Consider the following 20,271-nt stretch of genomic DNA (forward strand, 5'->3'; position numbering starts at 1 on the left):
ATTATATAACGACCAGATTTAGTGCAACACCTCATGTATACACAAAGGACAGCTTAACCTGAAAGTCACCTAAAATGACATGTACATTTAATAGCTTAGACTGTAATCTATAACATGTAGAAAACTACCAGAGAGACTTGTCCAGGTTTGGAAGAACCTGAGCCTTCTGAAATGTTGCTCATCTCTCATGGTGCGTTTACACAGACAGATTTATCTGACAGATTTTTGAAGCCAAAGCCAGGAATGGATTTGAAAAGAGGAGAAATCTCAGTCTTTTCTTTATGACCTGTTCCCTGCTTCTAGTCTGTTCCTGGCTTTGGCTTCAAAAATCTGTCAGATAAATCTCTCTGTGTAAACGCACCACAAGGTTCGCTCATCTCTAAGCCTGCCTGAAAGACACGGACACAGCACTCTCTCAACACTGCAATTCCCACCGTCGAGTCTTCTCTGTACCCCCTTAGTGTGAGTAACGTAGACTTTAAAATCCTGCTCCAGAAGTGTTCTGCCTCTCCAGAGTCCCTAAGAGGTTTTTTAGGCAGGTAAACCCATGCCTGATATGAACACTGGTCTGGCAGCTAATCATTTGTGTGACCCTTCACTTACGTCATTGATCCCAGTGATCAGCACACAAATGATTGCTTGTTTGTTGATCAATGGATCTTTTACATGTGGCAATAATTGGTCTATTCAGTCAATAATTCATCTATGTGAATGGCCCCTAACAGTCTCCCTTTATGGCTACATTTTGGACATCTGTCATTTTAGCGCCAAAAGACGGCCACAAATGACGATCATAAACATTATGTGCGCTTGTCTTTAAGGGCCTGTCATTTTTCCGTTGTGGGAACATAGCCTATGGGGGTAATTTATCAAACATGGTGTAAAGTGAAACTGGCTCAGTTGCCCCTAGCAACCAATCAGATTCCACCTTTAATTTTCCAAAGAGTCTGTGAGGAATGAAAGGTGGAATCTGATTGGTTGCTAGGGGCGACTGAGCCAGTTTCACTTTACACCATGTTTGATAAATCATTCCCCCCCCCCCCCCCCCCCCAAGTCTTAATTTTTTATCCAAAAACACAAAGGAAAACTTCATACACTGAAGATCAGGTTTTGGGGAAATTTTCCAACCCAAAGATACCTTTATATTATAGAGTTCTCAAAGGGTGGCAATCATTCAATCAGTTTATTATTAGTGATGACAGAACCTCGAGCATGCTTGGGTTTGGCTGAACCCAAGTATGCAGCATTTTATTACCGGTGGTTGAAGAAGTTAAATACATCCTGTTTTCTAGGCAGCCCAAGGGCTGCATCCAACTTCTTCAGTCATCGGTAACCAAATTACGCACACTTGGGTTCAGAAAAACATGAGCATTCTCAAGGTTCACTCACCTCTATTTATTATAGATCATAGTTGAATAGTTAATTCACTTGACTGCTGTTTTTTTGCCTTTTTGTGTTAATTTTATTAAAAGACATAAAAAATTGTTTTTCCAAAATGGCAACCCCTGTAAACTATGTTGTAGATTATAAATTACCAAAATTCCAACCATTTAAAAGTAATTTGTCACTAGATGTATGATGCCTTAAATGAATGCAGCATAAACCAGTGACGGCAATGCTGAACAGAAAGTTGTATTACTTACATAATTCTGTTCAGCCGTTCTCCTAATATGCAGGAGAATAGGATTCTTGCCGCATCCCTCCCCCACTCTCCAGCTGCTGATTGACAGCTGACTGCCTATACACAGCATGGATAGATAATTGCCAATCAGCAGCTGGTGGGCGGAGTTTTCTCCTTCTCATGAATATAGAGGACTACTGGGCTCATGCACATAATGGAGAGGACTACTTATTGTCCATGTTATTCAGCAGGATATCTCTGGATCAGCTGCACAGAACAATGTAAGTGATACATTATTCTGTTCAGCTTCTCTGTCACTATTTTATGTTACCCCGAGATAGGACACCATAAACCTACTGGCAGGGTCTCTTTACTGACCTATTTGTTTGGCATGTGTCCATGCTATAGTCATCACAGTGTGATAAACAATGATAATAGTTGGGATATAGATCATTGAATAAACACAACAGTATCATGCCAGAAACCATCAGTAAATATCATAAAAATGAAAATATGATTATATCTATATGTTTCACCCCTTGATAGAATGAGTAAGTCAGGGAATCGTGTCCGTTCACTAATCCTGAATCCGCTTAATACGTTTTCATCAGAATGATCTTGTTTTATATCCACACAGTTCGCTTTGTCATAGACATCAGGTTAAATGTTCTCTGCCAAACTCCACTCCTACATATTCATATTCATCGTTTCCAATCTGGATTTTTCATCTCAAGCTGTTTACATGACGAGGAGTTTCAACATGTTGCTATAAGCGCACAACATACTCCAAACTATATATATTATATATACACATGCAAATACAGCATTTACATTTGTGTAATTGTCTATTACCTATTGCGTTAGCTCTATATCTATATACAAATAATTAAAGAAAGAATACTATCCCATACTAGCTAAACCAGTCTGCGACAAAAGAAGGGTCACTCATCTGTAGACAGCTGATTCCTGGTCCTTACCCCTCATATTTGTACCAATGGAGCAGTGCATGTAATTAACCCCTTAGAGGGGTTATCCAGTGAAAATCTTTTTCTTTCAGAATAACTGGTTTCAGAAAGTTACATAGATATGTAATTTCCTTCTATTTAAACATCTCAAGTCTTCCAGTACTTATCAGCTGCTGTATGTCCTGCAGGAAATGTTTTCTTTCCAGTCTGACACAGTGCTCTCTGCTGCCATCTCTGTCCGAGACAGGAACTGCCCAGAGCATTAGAGGTTTTTTATGGGGATTTGCTACTGCTCTGGACAGTTCCTGACTCGGACAGAGGTGGCAGCAGAGAGCACTGTGTCAGACTGAAAAGGAAACATTTCCTGCAGGACATACGGCAGCGGATAAGTACGGGAAGAGACAGGCAGATAAGCGCATAGCTGAGCACTTCACTCTTTCTGAGCACCCACTCTTTATGACTACCATATGTAACTCTTACCGTGCTCTCCCAAGAAAATAGCATTTATTGTAGCTACAAATTCTCTATAATATTTATTACATTGAGAACAGGATCAATAAAAATAGGATAAAAAATAATAAAAATAGTATTATTAAAGGGGTTTTCCAGCGCTACAAAAACATGGCCACTTTCTTCCAGAAACAGCCCCATTCTTGTCTCCAGATTGGGTGGGGTTTTGCTGCTTAGTTCCATTGAAGTGAATGGAGCTTAAATGCAAACCGCACCTGAACTGGAGACAAGAGTCCAGTTGTCTCTGAAAGAAAGTAGCCATGTTTTTGTAGCGCTGGGTAACCCCTTTAAAATTTGTTGATGGATCAGCAGAAGCATTTTAAATGGCATAACATTTCCATCGGTAGCACTGATCGAGACAATCCCCTTGAAGAGGTTTTCTTGTCTATGCTGGAAGTTACCTGTAAAAAGACCTAAAAAATACAGATTCATGAATTGCTTTGCCTTTTTTTTGCCTAAATATAAACAATTTTTTATGTTTATTGCAGGTAGTGTGTGTTTTTGGATTGTTACATATGGACTTGTCAGTCTTTATCAGTATAAAACATAGAAAACTATAGATCTGTGAACTAGAGCTTGGTGGGCATCCAGGCGGGATAACAAGTAATGCTATGGTTGCGGGTAAGGGTGTAAGGTCTTTCCATTGGGATACCATGTGGAAAATAATTGTTTTCTTAAAGGAAAAAAAAGCCAAAAATAGAATGTCTAGGATATGAAAAATATGTAATTTACTGGTGCTGCTCCTAGTTCCTAAAGCTTAGAAAATAGTGCAAAATGTCAACTTACAGAATAGGGGTCCCAAGTCTCCTGTCTAAATGGAGCAGTGGTCACATGTGCACACTGTCGTTTTAGGCCTCATTCGCACGATCTGTGCCGCGATGACCGGAGGAGGATCGCAGCACAGATCCTCCAAACTGCAGCCCCCCACCAGTAGAGATGACAGGAGCGCAGAAGACAACTACCCGTCTACTCCCCCTTACGTGTCACCAGCACAGGGGAAGTATGGGAATAGTTTTCTTCTGCAATCCTGTCATTTCTGCTGCCGGGCGGCAGGGGATATCCGTGCCGCGATCCGCACTAGGACATGTCCAATATTTTTGCGGTGGGGATCACATGATCGTATGAATGGCTGCATTGGCTTGAATGGTTCCTAAAATTGGCTGTGGTTGCGGATCCACCACCATAGACAGTTTTATGGGACGTGTGAATGCAGCCTTACCATTGTAGGGTGCACATATGGGCACCTCTCTATTCAGACAAGAAACTTGGGACCACTGTACACAAAATCACTGTGGGTCCCAGCTATCATTTAATACTTTACTCCTCAAGTTAATTAAACATTTTGGTGCACTTACAACTTTTGAATGACATATCAGTATACTGTAAATTGTTCTCAATTTTAATAAAGGCATAGACACATAAATTATCAATCTATCCAACTATAACTATTTTTGGCTTGGTGTTGAGGTCCTCAGTGTTGATACGGGCCATATAGGACTAGAATTCTCGGAAAACTTGCTGGACAGAGGTCCCATTTGACCCAGGCTCTATCTGTACACAGTTTTCTACACTGACCCTTACTACATTACCACACTGCACTGAACTTCTCCCTCTATACACAAAAAATAACACTTCCACCCCATCCTCCCCCCCACACCCCAAAACACACACTTAAACATTTTCTAGGGGTTTCTATCCCCAGGTGTGTATGTAATGTATCTAGTGCATTTGCTCCCACTATGTTACTGAATGACCATTGGGAAGCAGCAGAGTGAACAGTCACTTAGTATACAATGTAATCAAAAGAAAAAACGATCGCTGATCTCAGGAAGACCAGCCAAACAATAACACTTGGGGCTGCTAGTTAAAGCGCTCAATGCAGTGAAATCCTAGGTGCACTGCCCCCTGGGAAACATGAATATGCAAAAGAAGAGCCCGTGGAGCCTCATTGAAGAGTCGCGAAACACAGGACTAGCCAAATATCCCTCCGGAAAGGACCCAGCCAAGGGGTGGCTCCTGTAGGGAAACCACCAAAACCACCATATTAAGTGGCTCTATAAGTCAATGTAATGACAAAGGAAAAAACAAAACCAGGGAAAAGCCAAGGTTCTTCCCAGAGGGATATCTGGCTAGTCCTGTGTTTCGAGACTCTTCGATTGAGGCTCCATGGGCTCTTCTTTTACAATGTGATCAGGAGACGGACTGCAAAGTGCAAATATAGTCTAATTTGGGGGTTTGTCTTGTCTGACAACCATACTGCCACTGGTAACACATGTAGTAGGACACTGCACTGCCCAGCCCTTCAAGAAAACCATGGCTTAGTAATGTTCTGATCATGTGCGTGATATATTCAAAACAATAAACTAAATGGACTTGATATATAAATTACAGTATCTTGCACCTTTAATCCAATTACATTGAGTGATATACTCCATGTTCTTGTATAGTGTTGGATCTACATTGACTGAGTTTTTCCTTTCTCCCATGTATAATAATAATGTGGAATACAGAATAATGTTCTACCCGTGTTTCTTTAGATACAGTATTGTCTCAGTAAAAGCGTAATGTACTGTACATCATCTGGAGGATAAAGCAGAGTGTGGATAATGGCTGATAAATGCTTTGTAAGACTAGTGTAAATCTCTATTGGCCGCCTGATTGTAGTCATTAGGGAACAAAGCACTGCTTGTTAATCATATTTATGACCATTCTAGCTTATGGAGCCAGCCTTGACACAGCTGCACATGACATTGAAAGGTGCTGTCAGCCGTCCAAGTGTAATTATGCCATTCTGTGCCCAGACAAATGAAAGGCAAGATCTTTTTTTTTTTTTAAAGAACACATATGCATCCAGGTTACACAACATGCAAGAGCAAAACCCAGCAATGACAATCGTGGAGTTAGAAGGAGAACTACATCAGGTTACTATACAGGACCCTGTAGACTCCCTGTAAAGCCTGTTTATGGATATTGCATGCAAAAGAAGAACCCACTATGAAAGCCCACTGCCTTATCCTTTCTCAGATTAGTGTTCTATGACTTTATGTATTATCACAGGAATGGGTTAATCTTGGCCCCTGCTGTCTGTAGCAAGGACACCCTGTCACTAGTTTATCAGTATAAGTTTTCAATGGTGACCTCTAGGGTATGGGACTTCTAGGCCCCTCTATCTGTAATGGGCTGTAGGACTTCTAAGAAATGATACACTGTGACTTCTAAGCCCCTCTTAGCTAAACTAATACACACCAAAAAGGGTAGAACTTAGCTGAAGGCCCCTGCCTTTTCATTTATTACCTATTTCCAGAATAGGTGGTAGGTCTCTAATCACTGCCCCCAGAGGTTTTCTATAGGGATTTGCTGTTGTTCTGGACAGTTCCTGTCACAGACAGAGATGGCAGCAGAGAGCACCGTGTCAGACTAGAAAGAATATAGCACTTGCTGCGGGACATACAGCAGCTGATAAGTACTGGAAGACAGGAGTTTTTTTAATAGAAGTAAATGTACATATCAGTATAACTTTCTGATATCTTTCTCTCCCCAGTGTACCCTTGTAAGGAGTTTTTAAATGGCAGCGTCTATGACTGGTCCATTTACAAGGGGGGTATACCGAACCTTGCAATCGCAGGTGGTCCAAACAGTGGGGTCCAAAGAAATCAGACATTTACTAACATTGTTGGAAACCCCTTTATTTACAGATAGCTCCCACTTATTACTGTTCACAGCGGACTCTCCATGAGGATCCCAGCAGAAAGTTCCCCACTGATCACCCATTTACTGCAGCTCAAATCATTGATACAAGGCCATGTATTCTTCTTTTAGTAACACCAGTGTATTGCACACCGCAATAATACCGTCTTACATATTATATCACGCTCTACTTTTTAGAACTAGAAGTTACAGAAGTGTCTGACATATTCGGAGACATCCTCATGTATTTAACAAGCATTCATATTAAAGTCTTCATAAATGGAGCTTTGATCTGATGCTTTGTCATAACTGTGGATTAAATTATGCATGATAGCATCTTTTCCATCAAGGCACTTGTCCCAGATGACATCATACCGTACAAAGAAATGCAGCTTAGCCGGTCGCGTCGACTCTTTGTCTTCAAATCGCCATGTATTTGGCCCAGTATATTCCATCTGTAGGAGGTAGACTTTATCAGACAATTGCTTTATATAAAATATTCAGCCCCGTAAAAGTATACGTGTTTTAGATTATTATTCCGTGCAACAAAGCAAAATAAAAGAGTGGACATCTGGCCTGTCGAGATTAGAGGCACATGTGCCCCCCACATTGGCTTAGCACTGCCAACGGCAGGTTTCACACACTGACATTTTGGCCAGAAAAGACGGTATGGACGAGCTAATCCACAGCTCATTAAATCTGTGATGTGAATGACAGGCACCGAGGATGGAGAATCTGCTTCTTCTATTGTTTGGTGACTGGGATTGATGAGCCGTGGGACAACAATTCAGATAAACATCTCTTAGTAGGTCTGACTTTGTTGTTGGGAGCTGTAAGTTATGTTAGGTGGATAGGGCTAGGGTGTGAGCTGATCATCGCCACTACCTATTGACATTTTGTAACATTGTGAGATATTTATTTTGGTACAATGAAGTTTTCCTGTCTGCATTATGGAGGTTTTTTCCTCAGTTAGGGTAAGTGAATATTTTTATTTGAATTAAAGGGGTAATGCGGTGCTCGACATTTATTCACTAAATAACACACATTACAAAGTTATATAACTTTGTAATGTGTGTTATTTAAGTTAATGGCCCCCTTCCCCGTGTTCCCCCCACCCCCGGAAGTGTGGTGCATTATACTCACCGCATTACTGAAGACCGCTCCAGCCGTCCCCCCCCGGCGCATCATCAGCTGCTCAGCCGCAATTGGCTGAGCATAACTAAGGCAGAGCAGCTGATGACGTGTCGGAGGGGGACCAGCATGAGGGACGGCTGGAGCGTCATTGTCCAAAGATTGCGGCCGGGGTTGACAGTAATGCGGTGAGTATAATGCACCACACTTCTGAGGGTGGGGGGAACACGGGGAAGGGGGCCATTCACTTACATAACATCATTTAGTGAATAAATGTTGAGCACCGCACTACCCCTTTAAAGGGAACCTGTCACATTGGAGGTCATTCTCCTCATTGGTCACCAGACGGATTAAATTTTTTGATATGTCTTTGTGACATTTTTTTTTAAAAAGAGAATCTGTCACTAGGTTTATGCCGCCTTAAATGAGGGCAGCATAAACTAGTAACAGAAATGCTAAACAGATCAGTGTATTACTTACATCATTTTGTTCAGTTGTTCTCCTAATATGCAGGAGAATAGGATACTTGCCACACCCTTCCTCCCACCCTCCAGCTGCTGATTGACAGTTGACTGCCTTTACACAGCATGGATAGATAACTGCCAATCAGCAGTTGGTGGGTGGAGTTTTCTGCTTCTCAGTTTTCTGCTGAATATTGAGGACTACTGGGCTAATGCACATAATGGAGAGGACTACTTATTGTCCATGTTATTCATAAATATATCTCTTGATCAGCTGCACAGAACAATGTAAGTGATACATCATTCTGTTCAGCTTCTATGTCACTAGTTTATGCTACCCTGAGATAGGACAGCAGAAACCTACTGACAGAGTCTCTTTAATGACAGGTAAACTTTAATGACTGATATCAGAGATCTCTCTGACGCCAGTCATTTAGCTGTTTAGATGTTTAGATTTATATAGATTTGTAAATTATTTCTATTTAAAGGAAAACTAACAGCAGTTTAGAAGACTAACTTGTTATGTTTCCTTTAAGTAGGGGGCACTGAGAAATAAGGTAATTTTCTTACCTTCATCCTCAGCACCATTTATTTGCAGAAAAGTAAATAAATAAAAATGTTGAAAAATCTTCACAAATGCTGCACCAAAAACTATACAAAAAATAGGAAGAAGGCCACTTAAAGGAGAAGTCCAGCAGATTATAAAATCCAGTGGCAGGGGGAAATTGATCACAAGTATTAACTCACCCCTCCTCGTGCCCGCAGTGAGCAGTTGGACCCAGGCTGGAAGGCATTTTCTCCCGAGTTGTGATGACGTCATGGCTCAGGGGGGAAAAGGTCTGACCCAGCTAATGCACTGGCCACTCAGCCAATCAGCCATGTCGTGATGTGTCAGCTCTGGAGATCCTGAAGGCCGGCGGGGGTCCCACGGCTGGTCCCTCTGCTCATCGCGGGCATTTGGAGAGGTAAGTTAGTACTTGTAATCAATTTCCCCCTGCCCCTGACAGCTGACGGATTTTATAATCCGCTGTACTTCTACTTTGAGGTCCGGTACAAACGACAAAATGCTAAAAAAATTTATTAAAGTTCCATAATAAAAACTCATATAATTGAAGAGCGCTCTTTATTTCATTATCTGTGCAATCATATTTTAAGGCTGGGTTCACACTATGTAAAAAACACGGCCGTATTTCATAACAACGGCGGTATATATGCTCAAAAAGCGGCCGTTATTTTCAAATAACGGCCGTTGTTTGTGCGAATACGGCCATTGTTATGAAATATGGTCTTGTTTTTAACGTAGTGTGAACATAGCCCTAATCTGTAATTCTTTATTCTAATTCTATATTTTATCACTTTTACAGAGGATGCAAGATGTCTCCATCACAGATCCTTACGGCAGATGAGACACGGTGACAGCTAGCCTTCTGGACAAGGTAAAAGTCTTTATTCACTAGATATATTTTACGTGCACATAGCATGAGAATGACTAAGTTATCTCTTTAATATCAGTGCCTGATGTGTTCTATTGCCCCATCTGTTCTTAGGAGAACATAATCCTCTACATAATTTAATTTACTAATTTAAGTCTGGATATTTCGAGGATGTAAATTCTGCAGTAACTGGAGTCTATAGAAGGAATGCATAAGATTACATTCTATAAATTATAAGCACACGAGGCAGGGAATTGGTTAGGATTGTAAGCTGTGGCTAACAGCTGAGAAATGACTATGGGAATACATAAAAGACAAAGGGTGTCATAGCAAAGATCAAAATGGGCCCAGTTATAACTCCGGGTCCTGACCTGCTTTCTTTCTTCCTCTTCTTGCCCTCTATATGACCCTTTAAAATATCCTCCACCTTCTATATACTTTCTCCTGCACAGGTTATTAACAACCAATATCAAAGGGAATAGGACAAACCATGGCTGGGCCTCTTCTCTCCAAGGTACAGTAGGGTATAGTACATAAGTCCTTTCCATAATGAAGCTATAGAAGACCAGCCAGGGCCTTAGGGATATTGATGTGTGTTATGACACCCATATAATAAAAAATTACAAAAAATAATACAATAAAAGACAGTCAACAACATACCGTGGTAAAACACTCATTGGTACTTCCTTGTTATGTCACACATTTTTTATACCATTCGCGGGGGATTCAAGGTCTTGATCATTGTTGGTTACAAGCCTAGCGGAGCAGGCACTTTTGTTCTTGCCGTCAGTATGACAGAAATCCTGACTCAGTCCTAATTTTATATTTCAATGGAATCCAGGGATTTATTCCATTATATTTAGACACCATAATGCCGGTGTGAACAGAGTCTTACTATAAGGAAGAAGTCATTGCGGTTGTCGAGGAGTCCCACATTGACCTAATATAATAAAAGTAAAGCTATGACTCCTCAAAGCCATTAAACTAGCTCTTGCTTGTAAAGCCGAATGAGTAGTAAAAAGCTGAGATAATACAAGTGTGTTTTTTGTTCTGTATGTGAATCCTTGAAGAATCTATTTTGTGTGATCAATCTATTCCTATCCTGGTTTACTACCTCCTTGTCTTGCTGATGTAGAAGGTAATACAAAGCTCATAGCAAAATCATAGCCGACCTCTGTGCACGTTGCTAGTTCTTGTACTTGTAGACCATACAATTCCCTGAGAAGATTTATCACCCTATTGTCTGAAGGACTCTGATCAGTTTTCATGGGGACCGTAACAACATTGTGGCCTGCACTATTGCAGACACTGTTGTATACAGGAGGAAGAAGCCAGGCATCAGGAAATACTTGTATGATTTACAACCTCTTTATAGGCTGCTTTTGGTGCCCTTAAAACATTTATATACCAGCAGTGTTTGTGTATGGCCTGTATCCTAGTTATCTGATAAAGAGGGGGTGCAGCCTGAAAACATGTTATTATTAATAAGGCTGAATGTCAGTATATACCGTTTTCTTGCACAGTATACAGACTCTAGCTCTGGTTCCTAAATGGGGATCCTCACTCCTGGCTTCTTCCAGCTATATATTTTGTAAGGACACAAATATCTTCCTGCACCAATGACCTTCCCTATTATGGGGGCAACCTCTAGTAACCAGTATATGTGGTAATACGTGTACAAGCATGGAAGGGGAGCATATTCCCTAAAGGTGGCCGTGCACTTTTAATAGCTATCGGCCAGCAGCTGTCTCGCCCAATCTCCTCATACACATGAACAATCAGCTTGGTTGACCATCCTGATTTAATCTATTAAATGCTGCTGTCAAATCATGACAGCGGCATATAACAGGTTCCGAGCGAGTTATACTTACTGATTGGTAGTCCAGTGACGAAGCTTCCAATCCCTGGCAGTCCTGGGGGCTTCCTATAGATATGCCTCTACACATGGCTGCATAGATTGCCTGTCAGCATAATGCTGACATATACAATACACTGCACTACAGTATCAGTAATCAGAATATCCCTAGTTAATATACACTAGTGTACACTAAAGTACACTAGTGTGAAAGTACAAAAAAGTGCAATAAAGCATAATAAAACAACTCCTCCCCCCAATAATAAAATGTCACTTATACCCCATAAAAATAAATTGTTACATAAAACATTTTTAAAAAGTATACATGTTTGGCATCGCCACATCCGTAATGACCCAAGCTATAAAACAATATTATTACCACACGCTAAGTAGTGTAAGTTTAATATAAAAAGAAAAAGAAATTACATTTTTTCTTTTATCTCTCCAAAAAAGGGGTTCGTAAAAATCAATCAATGAGTTTCATGGATCCCAAAATGGCGTCAATAAAAAGTAAAAGTGGCCCCGCTTACAAAAAAAAAACCCTGTTACGGCTAGGTGGGCAAAAGGCGGCAGTGAAAAGAGTAAGAAAATAGCTTGGTCATTATGCCCAAAATAGGCCGGTCACTAAGGGGTTAAAGGAGAAGTCCGGCCAAAATTAATTTTTGATATGTTGTTACTTATGAAAAGTTATACAAATTTCTAATGTACATTAATTATGGGAAATGCACATATACTGCTATTTCCCTTAATTTAGTAGATCAGGAAGTGTTAGAATTCTCTCTGAAGAAGTGACGTCACGACCCAGGGTGTAATTCCTATGGAGTGTCCAGCAGGGGGCGCTCTCTATATAGAAGTCTATGGGACTTTATTGTTTCTATGGGTTTCTATCTAATGTAATGTTATGTACAGTGTGCTTTATTGAATGAATACATCTATGGAATACTTTGGGGAGCAAGTGTCCCTGCTCCCCAAAGTATTGCATAAATGTATTAATTCAATACATTCGGATATCACAGTAAGCCCGCCGATCCGCCGCATTTCCGCCTAATTTCCGCCGATCCGCCGCATTCCTGCCGATCCGGACCATATACATTGAACTACAGCTCCCATCATCTGCTTATAGTATGAACAGGTGATGGGAGCTGTAGCTGGGTAATGGATATGACATGCCGCCGGGCGCAGGGGGGAGCCGCTCAGTACACAGCAGCTCTCCCCCCTCCTCCTCCTCCTTCCGGGATAACTTCCGCCTATAGCACTGCTGAGTCCCTGCCTGGCCGCCGCTCTCCGCTCTCATATACCGGCTCCCGGCATCAGCGCGGACACCAGGATGCATCGGGAGCCGGTATGTATGGGGGGAGAGTGGAGAGCGGCGGCCAGGCAGGGACTCAGCATTGGTATAGGCGGAAGTTATCACGGAAGGAGGAGGGGGGAGAGCTGCTGTGTACTGAGCGGCTCCCCCCTGCGCCCGGCAGCATGTCATATCCATTACCCAGCTATAGCTCCCATTACCTGTTCATACTAGAAGCAGATGATGGGAGCTGTAGTTCAATGTATATGGTCCGGATCGGCGGGAATGCAGCGGATCGGCGTGCGGCGGATCGGCGGAAATGCGGCGGATCGGCGGGCTTACTGTGATATCCGAATGTATTGAATTAATACATTTATGCAATACTTTGGGGAGCAGGGACACTTGCTCCCCAAAGTATTCCATAGATGTATTCATTCAATAAAGCACACTGTACATAACATTGCATTACATTAGATAGAAACCCATAGAAACAATAAAGTCCCATAGACTTCTATATAGAGAGCGCCCCCTGCTGGACACTCCATAGGAATTACACCCTGGGTCGTGACGTCACTTCTTCAGAGAGAATTCTAACACTTCCTGATCTACTAAATTAAGGGAAATAGCCCTATATGTGCATTTCCCATAATTAATGTACATTAGAAATTAGTATAACTTTTCATAAGTAACAACATATCAAAAATTAATTTTGGCCGGACTTCTCCTTTAATATAGATGAATTATACACTAATTTAATAGTTGCCGTGCTTCAGCTTCTGCAATGTGGCCGCGAATGATCTTATAAATATACAAATGACCCTTAGCAGCAAGGATCCCCACCCCTGGTGTAGAGTGATGGCGATGTATAAAGAAATCCAATTATATGAATAATACCGAGTAATAATTACAAATGTATGCGCACAGTGGAGAATAATATTATATACAACGAATAAACCTTTGCCTACCTACTAGGGACATATTAAGGTAATTCCTAACCATTAATTCTTTCTTGCCGTATGATCTGTAGGAAAAGCTATAATTCCATTTATATCTCAATGTAACACATATTATTTGACCAGCTGCCGCTCGGTGGAGATAAAATAAAAGGAAATGAGAACTGCAATGTCTGGCTATTTACTCCTGTCACATACTTCAACCATTCAAAGTGATTAGATTAACATATTAATGAACATTTCCACAGGAAATCACATTTTCCAGCACAATGTGGGTCTCCTGCACATGGAGAAGCAGTGTACAGAGAGTCTGTATGGTTCTCCAAGCTGTAGGCACTCTGGGTGTCGCCATATGGTGCCACAATATGGCACCGTATTATGTAGGTAGTCTCCCTAAGAAGTAAGGCATTTAGGAAGGAATATGTCCTTCTTTGTATAGAATCTGACGGCTCATTTTCTATGCTATGGGGGAGATTTATTAAACATGGTGTAAAGTGAAACTGTCTCAGTTGCCCCTAGCAACCAATCAGATTTCACCTTTCATTTTCCAAAGAGTCTGTGAGGAATGAAAGATGGAATCTGATTGGTTGCTAGGGGTAACTGAGCCAGTTTCACTTTAAACCATGTTTGATAAATCTCCCCCATGGTGTAAAGTGAAACTGGCTCAGTTGCCCCTAGCAACCAATCAAATTCCGCCTTTCATTTTCCAAAGAGTCTGTGAGGACTTTATACCATGTCTGATAAATCTCCCCTATTATCTGTACATGGTACTAACCCTTTAAATGGTTATTACCATCTTTTAAATTAGCGGCATATAGATAATGTAATCACATTATGATTGGTGAAGGTCCCAGAGGTCAGACACTCACCGATCCTGAGAAAAAAAGAGGTTGCAGGGCTAACCCATGAGGAGCAGCACTATATCAGGCCATTATTGATCTTGTATTTCAGCTCAGCAAATTGATTTTTAGATGTCTATCTCTTCCTCTGCTGTGTGTTCCCAGGTACACCCTCTCCCATCTCTTGTATTGATTGTACCAGAGGTGAATTAAATGTACACTGGGCCCCCAGGCTGTCTACCCAATCTGATCCCTACAAATTGTAACCAGCAAACAACAGTCATTGCTAAGCTGATTTTTCAGAGTGAAAGATAATTTATCGGGTTGGGGGGAGAGGAAAGATGCTTGATAACAGGAAAAGGAAGCATTTTTGTCTGATAAGATATATTATAAAGTTTTTTCTTCTCTACAGGGGTAGTCATCTACCAAGCCATTTTGCCTGGGGGACTACTACCCTTGTCAGCCCTAGACTGAACTACTTTACCCTTGCTCCTTGTAGGCACCACATATGGATTTTAAAATCGAAGGGCTAGACAACTTGGTATAGAATGATTTGCCACTGGGATCTGTATGGTAGGTATATTAGGCTAGGTTCACACCACAGTTAGTAGCCATTTATGTCATTAGAGTGTCCAGATGTGACAAATGTTTGTCTGGTATACACCTGAATTGTGTCCGAAAGCATAGTCAACTACTACAGGATCTACATCAATGGCAAATATGGCTTTATACAGTATACAGTTCCATACATTTAGGGCATACATTTGTCAGGTGTTTCTAATGATCTTACTGAACGTTATGCAGTGTGTCTTGGATGTCTTGTGAAAGGAGCCTTAGCTTTCTCTGACAGATCAGAATATTTATTATAGTCACACAAAATAATAGCACTGGTTGGATTATGTAGATTCACAATATATAACCCAGTACTAAACTTGTCTTTGGCCTTAACAGAAAGTTATTCCAGAAGAAACCAAACTTGCCGTAAGACTCAAAGGAGTAACGTGAGCCGGATCATGATTCTTATTGCAGTGTAAATTATTCAGAGACCTCCAAGATCTAATTATATGTTAAATGGGGTTAGGAAACATATTAAGAATAGGTCTCCATTGGTGTCACTGTATACACGTCTGTGTAGGATTAGTTATCATGTCGGTCAGAGAATAAGTCTCTGTGCAGGTAGTGTATAGTGTCTGCATAATAGATGGAGTGAATGAAAGCATGTATTTACCTGGATACACAATGGTGTCTCATTTACTTAGACATGTCCCTAGTACACTTGAACTGAATCTACATCTGACGTGTATGCTGTTACAGGGTTATACATACACTTTTGCCATGTTTAGTGATAGGAACACTTTACAGTAGACAGCCACAGGGTATATACACTAGCTTTGGAAAGGTGCTGCATCATCTGTAGGTTTGGAAGGAAAATTCTCTAAAGGGCTCCGTACTTCGACACTAGACTTGTCCCAATGCCCATGAAAACGCTTCAGTTCATTCTCAGGAACAGCTGAAATGTGTGGCAGAATACTGAGCTATAGACCTATGATATGTGTGTATAGATAGATAGATAGATAGATAGATAGATAGATAGATATATGCCACCAGCAGAGGGCTACTATGATAGGAGCACATAGGTTATCATTAGAAATGAGTGAACTTCGAGCACATTCAGGTTAGTACTGAAGAATTTGGATGCAGCCCTAATATACTGTAGATACAGCCATAGGATTGGGGATAAGTAGAATAAGGACACCATAACACACATGCCCCAAACATTTTTCTCTTGGGCCGATTTCCAAATAATCTAAGAGCCTATATACAGTGGTACCTTGGTTTAAGAGTAACTTGGTTTAAGAGCGTTTTGGTTTAAGAGCTCACAGTTTTTCAAAATTGTGACTTGGTTTAAGAGCATTGTTTTGGTTTAAGAGCTCCCTGCACTGGGCGGGAGGGCGAGTGGGGGAGGGGCTTGGCATGCACAGTGGGGTCTACAGCCCTGTACTCTGACCCAGGAAGTCTCCCTCACCCTCCAAATCATAGCAGATCCACTTCAGGTTGGGGCTTGCATCAGGGGACAGGACTGTGGAGGTAATCCCTTCATAGCTGTAACCCCTCTCTCCCCGGACAGAGAGCGCTGCATGTATGTGCCCACATCTTCCCTGCTCATTCCTTCATGCTCCCTGCAGTCTCTGTCAGCTCTGATTGGTCCATGCTGAAAATAGCCCCTTTCCCATTGCTGTCATGTGACCACACAGACCTGACAGCAGCCCTCCTTCTCTATTCGAGCCTGTTGTACTACGCTCCTGCATTATGGGCATCTGCAGTTCCATTCTGTATCTACAAATTGCGGCTGTTTTTCAGGTTTCTGCACTTACTCTATAATATATTATACACCACATTCTGATTTCCATACTGTACAGTAACTTATAATGGGACATATTCAGCTGTTTTTAAATGTTTGTTTAATTTGTTTTACATGTTATTCAGAATATAAATTCACTATTTTTGGGGTGTGGAACCAATTGTCTGCATTTCAGTAATTTCTTATGGGAAAACTTGCTTTGGTTTAAGAGTGGATTTGGATTACAAGCACAGTCCCGGAACGAATTATGCTCGTAATCCAAGGCACCACTGTAATACCAAGAAAGAAAGCAATTAAAGGGGTTATCTTTTTCTTTCAAATCAACTGGTTTCATAAAGTTATATAGATTTGTAATGTACTTCTATTTAAAAAAAATATTCCAGTACTTACCAGCTGCTGTATCTCCTGCAGGAAGTGTTGTTTTCTTTTCAGTCTGACACAGTGCTCTCTGCTGCCATCTCTGTCAGAGACAGGAACTGTCTAGAGCGGCAGCCAATCCCCATAGAAAACATCTCCTGCTCTGGACAGTTCCTGTCAAAGACAAAGGTGGCAGCAGAGAGCACTGTGTCAGATTGAAAAGAAAACAACATTTCCTGCAGAACATACAGCAGCTCATAAGGATGAGAAGACTTGCAATTTTTAAATAGTAGTAAATTATACATCCACTTAACTTTTTGACACCAGTTGATTTAAAATAAAAAATTTACGCTGGACAACCCCTTTAAAATGAAGTAAGGAAGAAATAAATTGGCAAAGAGGCGGCCCCCTGTGTAGTACTGTAGGAATGCACACAGTAATATTCTCACCTTATAGCCACTTAGGCTTTGTGCATATGACCCCAATTTGCAGGGGTACAAGGTGGTCGGTTGTGATGATTTCCTGGGATCTGTAGTACAATAAGGGTATACTTACAGATGAATAAAAACTAAAAAGTGGTGCTACTCAATGGTCAGGGCTATCCAAGTACTATCCAGGAGACTGCAAAGGTATAATCCAACAGAAATTTATTCAAACAAGGACATATATGACGTTTTAAGAGATACAACTCCCTTCAGCCGACACAGCGCACGCATAGATCTGATGTCCTGTAGCTGCTGAAGGGAGTTGTATCTCCCAAAACGTTATATACTGTATGTCCCTGTTTGGGTAAATCTCTGTTGGATTATCCCTTTGCAGTCTCCTGGATAGTACTTAGATAGAGATGACCTCAGAGTAGAGTTACTTTTTACTATTTATTTTTGAATTATTAGCAATTACAATGGGGCGTGCGCTGTATGTTCTATATAGATGGAGAAAGGCCACAATGATTTCTCTTTTTCACCTCCTCAGTTCACCCCTGCACTTCTTATTCTGCAATCTTCACGGCTTCTACAATATATTTTTGTGTGAATTAAATGCATTGTTAGCCAAGGAAGTTCCAAGTTATTTTCTTTTATTACGTATACTCGAAATAAAGTTTTCCATGGTAACAGAGCGCTTACACCCTCTGATCTAAGGTATAAATAGACAAGGAGAATAGATACAAGACATTCTCCCGAATCTCCTCCACCAACTCCTTGTTTGGTCTCCGGAGAGGAAATAGCCTGGAAATTAGTTATAAGTGATGTCTTTGCTGCTAACTTTACTGAGAAGAAATCAGGTTCATGTCATATGTAGCTACTCATAGAAAACTACTATGGTATAGGTGGGCATATATAGGGGCTGTTCACACAGTACAAGGATTCTTTATAAAAGACAGGGTATCCCGGCCTGTGTCAGTCTCCACAGGAAAAAAAAATCGTTTAAATCTGTCCTTGGGCTTTATTCACATCTTCATTGAGGGTGAAAAGAACCTTTAAAAATAGACCTATTAGAGTCAATAAGGTTCATCAGGTATCACCGGTGTCCACCATGTAAGACATAAGACACCCCCATTATTTTGTTTTGTTCTTATGATGAAGCAAAAGAGTGGAAATAAGGATAGTGATGCCAGCATAGCTGGTCAGAAAGTTATACAGATTTGTAATTTACTTGGCCTAAAGGGGTCCTCCATTGAAAAATAAAAATTCTTTCAAATCAACTGGTAACAGAGATTTGTAATTTACTTCTTTTTAAAAATCTCAAATCTTCCAGTACTTATCACAGCTGCTGTATGTCCTGCAGGAAGTGATGTACTGGAATATTTTTTAAATAGAAGTAAATTACAAATCTAAATAACTCATTTGAAACCAGGTGATTTGAAAAAAAAAGATAACCCCTTTAATTGCTGTCTTTCTTGGTATTATATAGGCTTATGGGTTATTTGGAAATCAACCCAAGAGAAAAATGTTTGGGGCATGTATGTTATGGTGTCCTTACTCTACTTCCCCCCAATACTATGGTACTTTCCGGCACCAGTTGATTTTAAAGATTTAAAAAATTTTTTTGCTGGAGTACCCCTTTAAATGGCTGAAAATTCCAATCTTGGACAATAAAGCAGGGTATCAGATCCTAAGACTGTGCCAACTCCTTACCATACTACTCACTATCATACCAGTATGGCGAGGTTTAGAAACAGGTTAAAGTCCACTAGTAAATACCACTATGATTTTTTACTGTGCTAAAGCTCTGTACTATGTTAATATAGCGCTGACGTTTTCCTCACTGCTTGTTTTTTGAGTGATCAGGACGTTTTCACCGACTTCATTACCCTCCATTGACTTTTGGATAATAGATATCCCCTAATATGTCAGAGGCTTCTCAGGGCTGCAAACAGTGAATTAATCCCATTTAGAGAGTTTTACTTCCACTGCTCAGTGTTTGCGCTGTCATGTCACCTCTAGAGTTATAGGAAGCAGCTGTCAGAAGCAAATAATATAACTCATCCGCCTCCCTTTGTTCATACGAGGATATAATAGACTTTGGTATTTCCAAGCTGCACGTGTTGAAAGTTAAGCTGCAATAAATAGAGGCTGTCAGACACAAGCCCCACATATACAGGTTGGATTTTTCCAGCCCTGTGCACACGTGATAGACTGCGAGATGTTTTCTACAAGTGGAAAGTCGGACGTCATATACTCGTTTTTTTACGATATGTATCAGTAGTGTCAGGGGCGTAGCTAGGGGTTCAGCCTAGGGGGGGCGAGTGAGGCTGAGTGGGCCCCCAACCAACGTTACCCATAGGGAACCCCAGCAGGTGACAAGGATT

The 20,271-nt window shown here is 40.9% G+C and overlaps 1 protein-coding gene across 2 annotated transcripts in view; it reads left to right on the forward strand.

Moving 5' to 3' along the window:
- Nucleotides 1-20,271, forward strand: part of FRY (FRY microtubule binding protein) — a 286,128-nt gene that overhangs the window by 26,197 nt on the left and 239,660 nt on the right. Inside the window, exon 2 of one of the 2 annotated variants that reach the window (XM_069969891.1) lies at nucleotides 9,740-9,811. The gene's annotated coding sequence lies outside the window, so the exon portion shown is untranslated. Of the gene's footprint in view, nucleotides 1-9,739; nucleotides 9,812-10,268; nucleotides 10,323-20,271 lie in introns of those variants that run through there. The other variant, XM_069969894.1, reaches the window with a different exon arrangement.

This window comes from Dendropsophus ebraccatus, chromosome 5 (assembly GCF_027789765.1).
Source record: "Dendropsophus ebraccatus isolate aDenEbr1 chromosome 5, aDenEbr1.pat, whole genome shotgun sequence".
Classification (NCBI taxonomy): domain Eukaryota; kingdom Metazoa; phylum Chordata; class Amphibia; order Anura; family Hylidae; genus Dendropsophus; species Dendropsophus ebraccatus.